General features: G+C 41.6%; 1 long non-coding RNA gene across 1 annotated transcript in view; it reads right to left on the bottom strand.

Annotated features, from left to right (window-relative positions):
* LOC143768407 (uncharacterized) overlaps positions 1–6,384 on the bottom strand; it is a 33,526-nt gene extending 27,142 nt beyond the window's left edge. The window contains exon 1 of the long non-coding RNA XR_013213849.1: positions 6,251–6,384. This is a non-coding gene — a long non-coding RNA (uncharacterized LOC143768407). The remainder of the gene's footprint in view (positions 1–6,250) is intronic.
* Positions 6,385–13,256: the final 6,872 nt, after the last annotated feature.

Raw genomic sequence — 13,256 nt, 5'->3', positions numbered from 1 at the left:
ATATATATATATATATATATATATATATATAGGCTTCATTAGCGAATGGCTGGACATAACCTTGAGGGAAAAAAAATTATAGCAAAAAAAAATCAATCATAGTCTCTAAAACAACGACATAAATAAAAAGTTTTTTTATGCCAAGTCTAAAGATATATTATATATTCACATTTTACAGCTATGTTGCATTTTTGTCTCAATTTATAAAAATACCTACATATCCGTATTGTTTTGATTTTTTTACCAAAGTTTTTGTTTTACCAGAAAATTGGGAAAAATGCTGCAAAAGCCTCAACATACTACATGCATGTGGTCACATTATTTTTCTCAGTCTTACATACAGCAATTTTGCTTAAAAGAGTATACAGATGGCTTTTATGTGCATGTTTCTGTATTGCTTTAATTAATTTCCAGGACCTTCTTCTATGCGCTGGCCAAATTTACTTGAAATTTAGGATATTTTTTTTTCACTTTTTAAGCATTCAGATTTACTGTCCCATTGAGGCACCAGTATCATTATTACATAACCCGGCATGGAATGTAAACCTTACTTGATATTCTGGGTATAAGAAGGTATCGGAAATGTGCAATTCCCATGCAAACAGCAAAGAGGTTTATGAAAATAAGCAAGGATTCCGGAACATTCTCAGCAATTTGTTTAAAACATGCACTAAAAGTTGCTGTGTCATAATTGATGTCACACCTGTGCCTCGAGGAGTCGATATGTGCTACAAAAAAATGTGTTTTAACAAACACAGCTTAGTAATAAAACACTTTGTACAAGTGGAAGAAGAACACCTTTGTTAACTTAATTCCATCCTAAAAGCACAAAAGTGAACTCCTAGCAGAGTTAGGGCTCATGCCCACTTGCAATGAAATCGGACGAATTCAATCCGATAAAAAATTGGATTGAATTCGGACCAATGTTAATCTATCATGGTGTGCTCAATCTGCATTTTTTTTTCCAGCTTGGATCAGATCACGATCGGGCTGGAAAAAAATCGCAGCATGCTGCGATTGTAATCAGAAAAAGGATCGCATCCCACAATAGAAGTCAATGGGTGCGATAAAGAATTGCACAGCACTCGCACTATGCGAGTGCTGTGCAATTTTTACGCACCGTTGTCCTTTGAAAAGTCATCAATTCATATGCTGCTACTGTAAAAACACACTGACAGGTTAAAGTAGAAAAGATAGATTGCACATATACACATAGAATGGGTGTATATATATATATATATACATATATATATGTCAGTGACACACATCTATACAGTGCCTTGCGAAAGTATTCAACCCCCTGGAACTTTTCAACCTTTTCTCACATATCATGCTTCAAACATAAAGATACCAAATGTACATTTTTGGTGAAGAATCAACAACAAGTGGAGCACAATTGTGAAGTTGAACGAAATTTATTGGTTATTTTAAATTTTTGTGGAAATTCAAAAACTGAAAAGTGGGGCATGCAATATTATTCGGCCCCTTTAACTTAATACTTTATTGTGGCACCTTTTGCTGCGATTACAGATGCAAGTCGCCTGGGTTATGTCTCTATCAGTTTTGTACATCGAGAGACTGAAATTCTTGCCCAGTCTTCCTTGGCAAACAGCTCGAGCTCAGTGAGGTTTGATGGAGATCATTTGTGAACTGCAGTTTTCAGCTCTTTCCACAGATTCTCGATTGGATTGAGGTCTGGACTTTGACTTGGCCATTCTAACACCTGGATACGTTTATTTTGTGAACCATTCCGTTGTAGATTTTGCTTTATGTTTGGGATCATTGTCTTGTTGGAAGACAAATCTCCGTCCCAGTCTCAGGTCTTTTGCAGACTCCAACAGGTTTTCTTCAAGAATGGTCCTGTATTTGACTCCATCCATCTTCCCACCAATTGTAACCATCTTCCTTGTCCCTGCTGAAGAAAAGCAGGCCCAAACCATGATGCTGCCACCACCATGTTTGACAGTGGGGATGGTGTGTTCAGGGTGATGAGCTGTGTTGCCTTTACACCAAACATATCATTTGGCATTGTTGCCAAAAAGTCTTGGGACTGCCAGGTCTTGGTAGATTTGCAGTGGTATGATACTCCTTCCATTTCAATATGATTGCTTGCACAGTGCTCCTTGGGATGTTTAAAGTTTTGGAAATCATTTTGCATCCAAATCGGCTTTAAACTTCTTCCCAACAGTATCATGGACCTGCCTGTTGTGTTCCTTGGTCTTCATGATGCTCTCTGTGCTTCAAACAGAACCCTGAGACTATCACAGAGCAGGTGCATTTATACGGAGACTTGATTACACACAGGTGGATTATATTTATCATCATTAGGCATTTAGGACAACATTGGATCGTTCAGAGATCCACAATGAACTTCTGGAGTGAGTTTGCTGCACTGAAAGTAAAGGGGCCGAATAATATTGCACGCCACACTTTTCAGTTTTTGAATTTCCACAAAAATTTAAAATAACCAACAAGTTTCGTTCAACTTCACAATTGTGTTCCCCTTGTTGTTGATTCTTCACCAAAAATTTACATTTGGTATCTTTATGTTTGAAGCATGATATGTGGGAAAAGGTTGAAAAGTTCCAGGGGGCCGAATACTTTCACAAGGCACTGTACTGTATATATGTTTTTATATTTCATAGACAGATAGATAGAAGAATAGCTGTTAATTCATTTGTCATTTCATTTCATTCAACAGGATAGGAGACATGGTTTACATACAGTAAATCCATGCTGAATAGTTAGATATATAGATGTCAGTGACCAATATAATTAGTATAGTGTGTGTGCAAATTATGGGACATGTGCGTATTTAATAAAATAACCTTTTTGGGCAAAAAAATGGTGTGGGCTCCAGCGCAATTTTTCAAGCCAGAGAGGGAAAGCCGGAGACTGGGGGCAGATATTCATAGCTTAGGAAGGGTCCATTGTTATTGCCCCCCCTGGCTGCAAACATCTGCCCCCAGCCGCCCCAGAAATGGCAGATCTCTAATATGCGCCAATTCTGGCACTAAGCCTCTTTCTTGTCACTGCACTGTAGAGGTGGCATTTGGGGTAATAATTTGGGGTTAATGTCACCTTTCTATTGTAAGGTGACATCAAGCCCGGCTTAGTAATGGAGAGGTGTCAATAAGACACCTATCTATTACTAATCCTATAGTTGTTGAAGAGTCAAATAAACACACAGCCAAAATAAAGTATTTTAATGAAGTAAAACACAACACAGTTTTCCCATCTTTATTGTTCTGCTAATCCATGCGACGCCCTCGATCTCCTGTAATAAACATACGGTAAAATAATAAGCCAACATTTATACCATACCTGTCCGTTGTTGTGTCCCACGCCGTAATCCATATCTGGGGTATATACAGTTTGCAACCAGGATGGTGTCAAGATGCGACCGGCCACGCTGTAAACTACTGGGGAATTAATGAAATCCTGCCAGCGCAGACTCAGTGACTAGCGGTGCCGTCACTGAGTCTGCGCTCCCTCACAGCCTGAACTCAGATGAACTCTTGAACGTGGGAGAATGCCAGTAATTGTTCCTTGTATCAATATGTGTGTGTGTGTGTATATATATATATATATATATATATATATATATATATATATATATATATATATATATATATATATATATATATATATATATATATATATATATATATATATGTGTGTGTGTGTGTGTGTGTGTGAATTATCTTTTTTGCACATCATGGTACTGTACAATTATTTATTTTTATTTTTTTTGTATTGCATTATCATGTATGGTCAAAAAATATTTTTCATGACTTGGTGTTAACTTGGAAATGAATTTTTGTCTTCCCCTGGTTGGATATTTCATCTTGTTTTTTATTATTGAATACATTTATTAATATGATTAAATTAACATTTTGTAGTTGTATATCATGTTTGTAGGTGTTATTGTTTAGTGGATACACAACCCATTTATATTGGTCTTGTATGTGTATATTGTATGTTCAATAAATGCTAAAACTGACCTTTCATTATGATTCTCCACATCATTAAGAGTTCATAGACACTAATCCTGTCTAGGTTCTGTTTTATCTAAGTGGTGAAAAAAAATTCCAAACTTTGTTAAAAAAAAAAATGCCATTTTTCCGATACCTGTAACGTCTCCTTTTTTTTGTGATCTGTGGTTGGGTGAGGGCTTATTTTTTGCGCGCCAAGCTGTAATTTTTAATGATATTATTTTGTCATAGTGGTAGGAATGTACAAGACCACAGAGCTGAATGAAATGAACTGCCCATAAAATTAACACAATATGCACCAGTAATTTTGGTGCCCTGTATCTGTACAACAAAATGGAGAAAAAAACACTTTTATGTACATTCCTGCTATTATGAATAGAAATGTACAGTTTATACAGCAAACATTGGTGAAAGGTCCTCTTTAAACAAAGCATTAACAGAGATTCTTTTCTGGTGCCGTTTATTTTTTCCCCTTCATGATGTTGCCCAATCATAAGCAATTAATTAGCAAAAATTAGTCAACAAGTATTCAGTTAAGTAATACTTCTCTACTCAAATAACCATGCTACTAATTAACCCTTGTTGTGTATCTTTAGAGTTGCAAAAGAAGTATATAAGACAAATAAATATAAGATAAAAAGTAATTTTTATTTCACAAAATATCAAAACAATTGCTTTAGAAAGTACATAATTGATCTAGAAAGGTGCTGGAAAAGAGGGAAAAATAATACCAACAATGTGCAGAGTGTGTCAAAAATGGCCCAGAATCAAATACTGTATAAATGCTAAAAATTTGGATTCAGGAGTTGTACACTATAAGAAAACTTTTTTATGTTGCTGCTATAGGTAGCATGCTAAGTTTTGTAATAGCACCCTATCCCTGAAAGCAATGCTAGTTGGATATAGATGACAGGTATGATATTGAGGACATACTCCGTGCTCAGTTTATGTGCTTAATTTTTAAGTGCCTCTTGTGCACGCAAATATCGCAGAGCAGCAAGTCATGTCAAGGTTCAAAATATTTATAAAGTATACTTGTCAGAGCTGAGCCGCTATCGCACAAGGTGGATTTCCTCTGCCCCGACGCGCGTTTCGCTCCACTTCTTCGGGAAGCGAGCAAACAACATCATACAGAGGGAAAAAGCAAATGCCCCCTTAAAGGTTTGGAACCAGGTTTCTCACTATGATCTGATAATACTCATATGCAGGGAAAAAAAATTATATACACCCACCCACTGTAACCCATGTAACTCCAGCACAGGTGTTTAAGATGGTTTCCAGACGGACAGGAAGTAATGACATCCACAGTCTTTCTCACTTTTATAACAGAGATGTCACACTGATCGCAGCCTACACAAAGTATGAGAGCAAGTAAAGCAGTCATCCAGAAATAACATAGAGCACATAGGGTAGAATGATTTCCCATCATGATAATAGAAATGGAAATTACTATCCTAAGAAGGAGGTGATGAGAGTTCTACCACTAAATCAACACTTTTTATTTATACGTCTGGGGGAAAAAAAGCATTAAAGACATTGTTCAATACAGGAAAGAGATGCATCTGAGCAAGCACTTGGTGCAGTTCTCTAGTGCAAGGACCCCTTATATAGTGGCCCAAATATCTACAGATTGGCATAAACCAGACATGAAGAAACTAAAAAGCAAAAATTCTGATCATTAGAATGTGTACGATGTTGGCAGCTGGACAAACTAGATTTTCTCTTCTGCTGCCATAAAATAACTATTTTCAAGGCTGGAGGCGTGAAATTGCTGTCATTTTCATTTTAATCAATTGGGTTAAGTGAAGAGTAGACCATAAAGAAGAGCCCAGGCTTTCCAGGGCTGTAATGTTCATGGTGCATCCTTAGATTTGATTTCAGCTGACCAAAGTTGGCCATGGACATCCAGTGACTGTGCCCTCCTTATTTCTTACCAGGCACATTGCCATTTATTTTGTAGTGGCATTACCCCCTATTGAAGCTCAGTCCTAGTCACTGAAATTAGACAAAGATGCACTGAGCAGCAGTGCTGAGGCACAGCTACTACCAAGTGTAGCTAGGTAATAAAGTGCCTGCTGCATGTTTTTCCATTCCTGTATAATACAGCTCAGGCCCATTCACTTGAATCACTTGATTATATAAATCAATTTATATAAACCAGTATTTTTGTAAAATGTTAACTTAAGTGTTTGTGGGACCTTAAAAAAATTCCTAGGTATGGCTGTTTTCAAAATAACAAATGGTGGCATACTGACCTTCTATCACCTTCTTGGATCCAATTTGGATCCAACACAGAAGCTATGTGGGTGCCATCTAGAAATCACACTAGTGCTGAAGGATGTGGCTACAGTCATCAAGGAACTGGAAGAGTGAATCAGCGACTATTTCTGTGATGACGCTCTGTGTGATCCTGTGACAAAACAAACAATTGTAGAAAAAAATGTTAGGGTTGGACAACCCTATGAAATTTTTTTTTTAAAAACTCCTTGAATCGCTTTTTGAAGACTTTTTTTATCCTTTCTGTGTTCAATAAAACCCAGACAAAACAAACAGCCCCCTAACAATCCATCAGTCTGTAAGGGGTGTACCAGGATTGACTTGTACCCCTCCCCTTTGAACAAGTTAAGTCAGTGTATAAATGTGAATTGCTATTTATGTTTTACTCTGTAAATATTGTTGTGTTCCTTTATGCTGCTAAATGTATATGCTTTCTATTGTACATGTAGGGAAAGTGCAGTACGTAAGTTAGTCCACTAGATGTGGACACCTTAGCACACATAAGATAGTAAATAGATAATGTAGGAAGGGCCAGCTGTGGGTAAGATAGGAGTATTTCCATATTGGAGTTCACTTGTCCAGGGAGCCCAGACAGTCCAGTAGGGCCTTAGAGCAAGACAATGGGCCCCGTAACATTTGAAGCTAGGAGCCTAGCAGTCCAGGGCTTGGGAACTGAAGGAAACAGCAATAGTGTAATGCAGAGCAGCACCAAGATGTGGCAGCTTACTACACGGGCAGATGCCCTTATATCTGGTGTGACATAGACAGGAGAACTCCTAAAGGTAGTGAAGCTGGACAGAGGAAACGCTGCGGTACCGGATGAAATGGTACAACCTGGGAGCATTCTAAAAGAAGTAGGGAAAAGCACAGGAATAGACAAGGATGTGTACTATAACAACACAGAGCACCATGGAGTACAAAGAACACCAAAAGGTGAAACCGAAAAGTAATTTATTGAGTCAAAAATACATACAGATAATGCTAGCCAAATAATTTAGGCATCAAAGAAAAGAGGGGAATAAGTATAAGAGACATGCTGGCATAGCAGGAGGACCAAACGGTGCGAACAGTAAAATCGCCAGAGGTGGGAGAAACAATACCCTGATCAGGTGGATACGTGTAAAACCATCAAGACCATAGTAAGTACAAACCAAGCGGCTACTAGAAAGTATCGTAAGCTATGCCCCATAGAACAAGCCCCCAAAATCACACGTACCCCAGAGGTTGTTTAAAGCTCACCCACAGTAGCTGGCATAAAGTGTAAATCCTCCTGCTGAGACCCCGAGACGCGCGTTTCGCGTAGATGCTTCTTCAGCTAATGTATTTCTTTGCATTTATGCATTTATTTAGGGAGCAAGGCTTCAGCCTTCCTCGGCTTTGGTACTTTTCTGTGCTTATGCAGCGCCCCAGGGTCCTGGTTGTTGCAGTACTGATGCTCCGCCGCTAAGGGGGGCTATGGTACGTATGATGGCACTGAAGGAGTTCTTCTGACCAGGTATCACAGTCACCAATACACTTCACAGTCTGGCCTCTAGGGGGAGCTAAGGGTTCTATGTATTAGGCCACTCCTCACAATCTGGTAAAACTGGGGGTTAGGCAGAAAGTTAGACAGAAGCTGACTGGGAATCGAACAGGCAACACCCTGTGGCAGAGGGTGTTGTGGGGAGAGACTCAGGGGGGTCCCTGTCAGGGGTGGGATCCTGACAGAGGCCTAGCGAACAGAGAGAACGTTACGGGACCGCGCCTGCACGAGATAGCGGCGGTACCCCAAGAAAGGACAAGAAGCGAGGTTCATTGTGCTGAGTGAGAAACGAGATCAACGCAACAAGGAGAAATACCAGTAGGAGTCGTGCTGTAAGACGAGGCAACATCCTACTGAGGCGCGTAGCCGGAGGCCGGAACGCCGAGGAAGTACTAGGCTCCAAGCAATACTTCAAACCTACGGCAGGACAGTCAGCTATAGGCGGGCTGTCTCACACAAATCACCTACGAAGACACAGGGGGCAACAATAGGAGAGGGGCGACGCTAGGGTCCCGGAAGAACTCCGAGCCTACCCGTCATACGGGTGCATCCTAGCCATATCATCTGGGGGACGAAGAAGAACATCATAATCGAGTTGTGAGGGAACTTCAGAAACAGACACAACAGTTGTGGGGACTATCCCGTAAGCACAGCAGGGGAGGACCACAACACACAAGCGCTAGAAGGTAGGCACAGATTTCCACCTGCAAAGGGAACTCTGGAGGTGCCATCGGACCGGCCGGACTTGCGCAGCCCGGTTAACCGTATTCCGGACTGAGGATCCTGAAGCCTTCAGTAAAGAGGTAAAGAGACTGCAACCTGGTGTCCTCGTTATTTACTGCGACCTGCACTGCACCGCACCACCACAACATCATCATCGTTCCATCCACACCCTTCATTGTACGCCCCTCAGCAGGGTCACGGACCGGGCCTAGCCACCGTGACAATCCCAGAGCAGAGACCCAGAGGCCCGGTACCGGGTACCCCTCGGCCCTGCGGCAGTGGGGGGCGCTACACTTACTTTGACTTTAGTCTTAAGGATGTGTACTGTGATGTTCCCTGTGAAATTGCTGTAACTGAACTGGACGTGCTGCGAAAGAATTCAAGTATAGTTGTCTGTTACAAGTTGAAACTGGACTGTGTCTCTCTTTGTGTGGAACCAGCAGGAGTGAACCCACAGCACACCAGAGTGAACCCTGATGGTACAGAAAGCATTATAGAAGGTATGCTGCAAAGTGGACATTGTATGTATGTGTCAGATGGCCAGGGTACGCTCCAGCAGCTATCTTTGCGGGCCACGACTATGGCCCCGGCTCCCCTCACAACTCAACCCTTCAATGCAAAGAAGGATACAGGAAAATATAGAAAAAGAAAAAGCACAATATCCGACACATATCATAAATAAGGTATATTTTAATGATTTACACCAGGGGTGTCAAACTGCATTCCTCGAGGTCCTCAAACCATGAGTGTTTTCAAGATTTCCTTAGCATTCCACAAGGTGCTGGAATCATTCTGTGCAGGTGATTAAATTATCACCTGTGCAATACAAGGAAATCCTGAAAACATGACCTGTTTGCGGCCCTCGAGGCATGCAGTTTGACACCTCTGATTTACACTGTATTGTTTTGTCAGTAGAGTTCACTACTAGTTCTTAAAGTTCTGAATGCAAAAAATCTTACAAAACTGAGATATGTAAGAATAGGGCCTTTAAGTTTTGGTCTACACTAAGGCCATGTGCACACGTTCAGGATTTCTTCGCTATAAAAACGTGATAAAAACGCTAACATATGCCTCCTATTATTTACAGTGTATTCCGCATTTTTTGTGCAAATGTTGCGATTTTTTCCGCGAAAAAATCGCATCGCGGAAAAAAAGCAACATGTTTATTAAAAATGCGGAATTGCGGGGATTCCGCACACCTAGGAGTCCATTGATCTGCTTACTTCCCGCACGGGGCTGTGCACACCATGCAGGAAGTAAGCAGATTATGTGCGGTTGGTACCCAGGGTGGAGGAGAGGAGACTCTCCTCCACAGACTGGGCACCATATAATTGGTCAAAAATAAAAGAATTAAAATAAAAAATAGTCCTATACTCACCCTCGATGTCTTCCCGCCTCACCGCTGCATGCTGCCGCTTCGGTTCCTATAGCTGCTGTGCGGTGAAGGACCTGTGATGACGTCACTGTCTTGTGATTGGTCGTGAGCGGTCATGTGACCGCTCACGTGACCGCTCACATGACCGCGACTTTTACTATAGATGCTGCATAAGCTGCATCTATAGTAAAAAGTTGGTCACACTTGTCAAACAGTATGTTTGACAAGTGTGACCAACCTGTCAGTCAGTTTTCCAAGCGATGCTACAGATCGCTTGGAAAACTTTAGCATTCTGCAAGCTAATTACGCTTGCAGAATGCTAAAAAAAATGCGAAAAAAATGGAAAAAAAATGCAAAAAAAAAAATGCGGATTTCTTGCAGAAAATTTCCGGTTTTCTTCAGGAAATTTCTGCAAGAAATCCGGACGTGTGCACATACCCTAAGGCTATGCGCACACGTCAGGATTTTGTCAGGATTTTGTCAGGCTTTTTCATCAGGTTTTGTAGCCAAAACCAGGAGTGGGTGATAAATGCAGAAGTGGTGCATATGTTTCTATTATACTTTTCCTCTAATTGTTCCACTCCTGGTTTTGGCTACAAATCCTGAGGAAAAATCCTGACAAAATCCTGACAAAATCCTGACAAAATCCTAACAAATTCCTGACGTGTGCACATAGCCTTAAGGTACCTTCACACTAAGCGACTTTACAACGATAACGATAGCCATCCGTGACGTTGCAGCGTCCTGGATAGCGATTTCGTTGTGTTTGACACACAGCAGCGATCTGGATCCTGCTGTGATAACGCTGGTCGTTGCTGAAAGTTCAGAACTTTATTTGGTCGTCAGATCGGCGTGTATCGTCGTGTTTGACAGCAAAAGCAACGATGCCAGCGATGTTTTACAATGGTAACCAGGGCAAATATCGGGTTACTAAGCGCAGGGCCGCGCTTAGTAACCCGATATTTACCCTGGTTACCATTGTAAAAGTAAAAAAAAAACAAACAGTACATACTCACCCTCTGATGTCTGTCACGTCCCCCGGCGTCCGTGCTGCTGCTCAGAGCTTCCTGCACTGAATGTGTCAGTGCCGGCCGGAAGCAAAGCACAGCGGTGACGTCACTTACACAGTGCAGGGAAGCGGACGCCGGGGGACGCGAATGTAAGTATGTAGTGTTTGTTTTTTTACATTTAACACTGGTAACCAGGGTAAACATCGGGTTACTAAGCACGGCCCTGCGCTTAGTAACTCGATGTTTACCCTGGTTACCTGGGGACTTCGGCATCGTTGGTCGCTGGAGAGCGGTCTGTGTGACAGCTCTCCAGCGACCAAACAGCGACGCTGCAGCGATCGGCATCGTTGTCAATATCGCTGCAGCGTCGCTTAGTGTGACGGTACCTTAAGAGATTGACCCCCAGACAGGCTCGGTGGTCACTTTTTTTTCTCAATTTCAATTTACCATTACGTTCCGACCAGGGTCTAAAAATGTAAAGAATTATTGAAGAGTAAACTGCATTACAAAATGACACTTGCATAAATAAACTCAAGGAATAATATTTGTATAGTTTTTATTACATGTACTTACAACAGAGTGACCGCCTCAGGACAAGGATTTCCTCCTGTTCACGCCAATACTTGCATAAAATGGTATTAGTTCCGGTGGTAGCAGGTCAAATATTTGCATAATTATTCAGCAGGATGGAACAAATCACCAGTACTTCTTCATGTACTGAAACAGATAATAGAAGTGGAATTTCTGAACACAATTTCTTGCACCCACGTTCTTTTTTTTTGTGACTACCTAAAATGTTGATGAACAATAATACCAGGAAAACTCTTTAATAATAATAATCTTTATATAGCACTAACATATTCTGCAGCGCTTTACAGTTTGCACACATCATCATTGCTGTCCCCGACTGGGCTCACAATCTAAATTCCTTATCAGTATGTCTTTGTAGTGTGGGAGGAAACCCATGCAAACATGGAAAGAACATACAAACTCTTTGCAGATGTTGTCCTTGGTGGGATTTGAACCCAGGACTCCAGCGCTGCATTGCTATCCACTGAGCCACCGTGCTGCCTGTTTTGCATTGTTATTTAGATTTTAAGGGATGCAGAGAAAAGAGCAATCAGCTCACTTGTCCGATGTTCGGTAGGGGTACTCAGGGCTGTCACCAGGAATTTCCCACTCTGCCACTCTTGGAAAAACTCTTCTGCACCACGTTCTCACCAATCTCACATTAACAGTTCCCATCGCACACCATAGCCATCAGCTTTTGATTTGGCCTAAAGATTTTTTAAGCCACCACCACGAGAATGTAGACTCTTTTGACAGCACCCTACTCTATTGTAACCTATTAAACATTTGTTAAAATACCCAATACTCTTTTCAGGTATATTTTTGTTTATTTTTCTTTAAGGGAACGTGTCACATACATTTTTTTTTAAAAAAAGATCGATAATACCATGTACAAGGAACAAATATGGCCATACCATGACCAGACCACATATTACCACCACATAGTGACCAAATAATACCACATACAGGGATAAATACCACCACACCATGAACAGATCACATGATACCACCACATTGTGGACAAATTGTCATGAATCCTGGGTATTACTGCTGCAGGGAGAGCTGCACACAGCAGCGAGAGAGCTGAGAAAAGCGCCGGGTAACTAACCAGGTAACAACCAGGACCTGAACCATGTGACAGAGTAGGAGTGGGTCGGGGGCGGAGCCAGACACCGGGATGCAGAGAAGATGATAAACACAGGAGAGTAGTCAAACAAGCTAAGACCAGAACCAGGAGATCACGGGGTACCAAAGGGGTGAGACAGGGGATTGTCAGTAGGAAAGCCAGAGGTCAGAAATCCAAAAGAACCAACAAGCAGAGTTAAGTACGTAGAGCAAGGAAAACAATTGCAAACCGGACACACATTCCAGGGGTCAGGCACACAGACTAGATGACAGTATAGCTGACAGGGAATCCTAGTCTGGAGTGAGTATAGATACCCCTCCCAGATCCAAAGGGAGGCCAGCAAAATTAACCCTGGTTGAACAGGACATTAACCATGTCCTAACCATGACAGTACCCCCCTCTTAACAGGAAGGCACTGGACCACCAGGCTTCTCAGGGTATCTGGCATGAAAAGCCTGCACTAGTCGATCAGCATGCACAGAACTGGCCGGAACCCATGACCGATCCTCAATGGAATATCCCTTCCAGTGGATTAGGTACTGAAGCCCCTGGCGCACCCACCGTGAATCAATGATGCGCCCTATCTCATAATCCAGCTGACCCTCTACCAACACTGGCGGAACATTGGATGAGGAATCTTCTCTAACCGTCCCCATAG

The sequence above is a fragment of the Ranitomeya variabilis genome, chromosome 4, assembly GCF_051348905.1.
Source record: "Ranitomeya variabilis isolate aRanVar5 chromosome 4, aRanVar5.hap1, whole genome shotgun sequence".
Taxonomy (NCBI): Eukaryota; Metazoa; Chordata; class Amphibia; order Anura; family Dendrobatidae; genus Ranitomeya; species Ranitomeya variabilis.
The sequence above is the reverse complement of the archived record's forward strand: the minus strand, read 5'-3'. Positions and strand labels throughout refer to the sequence as shown.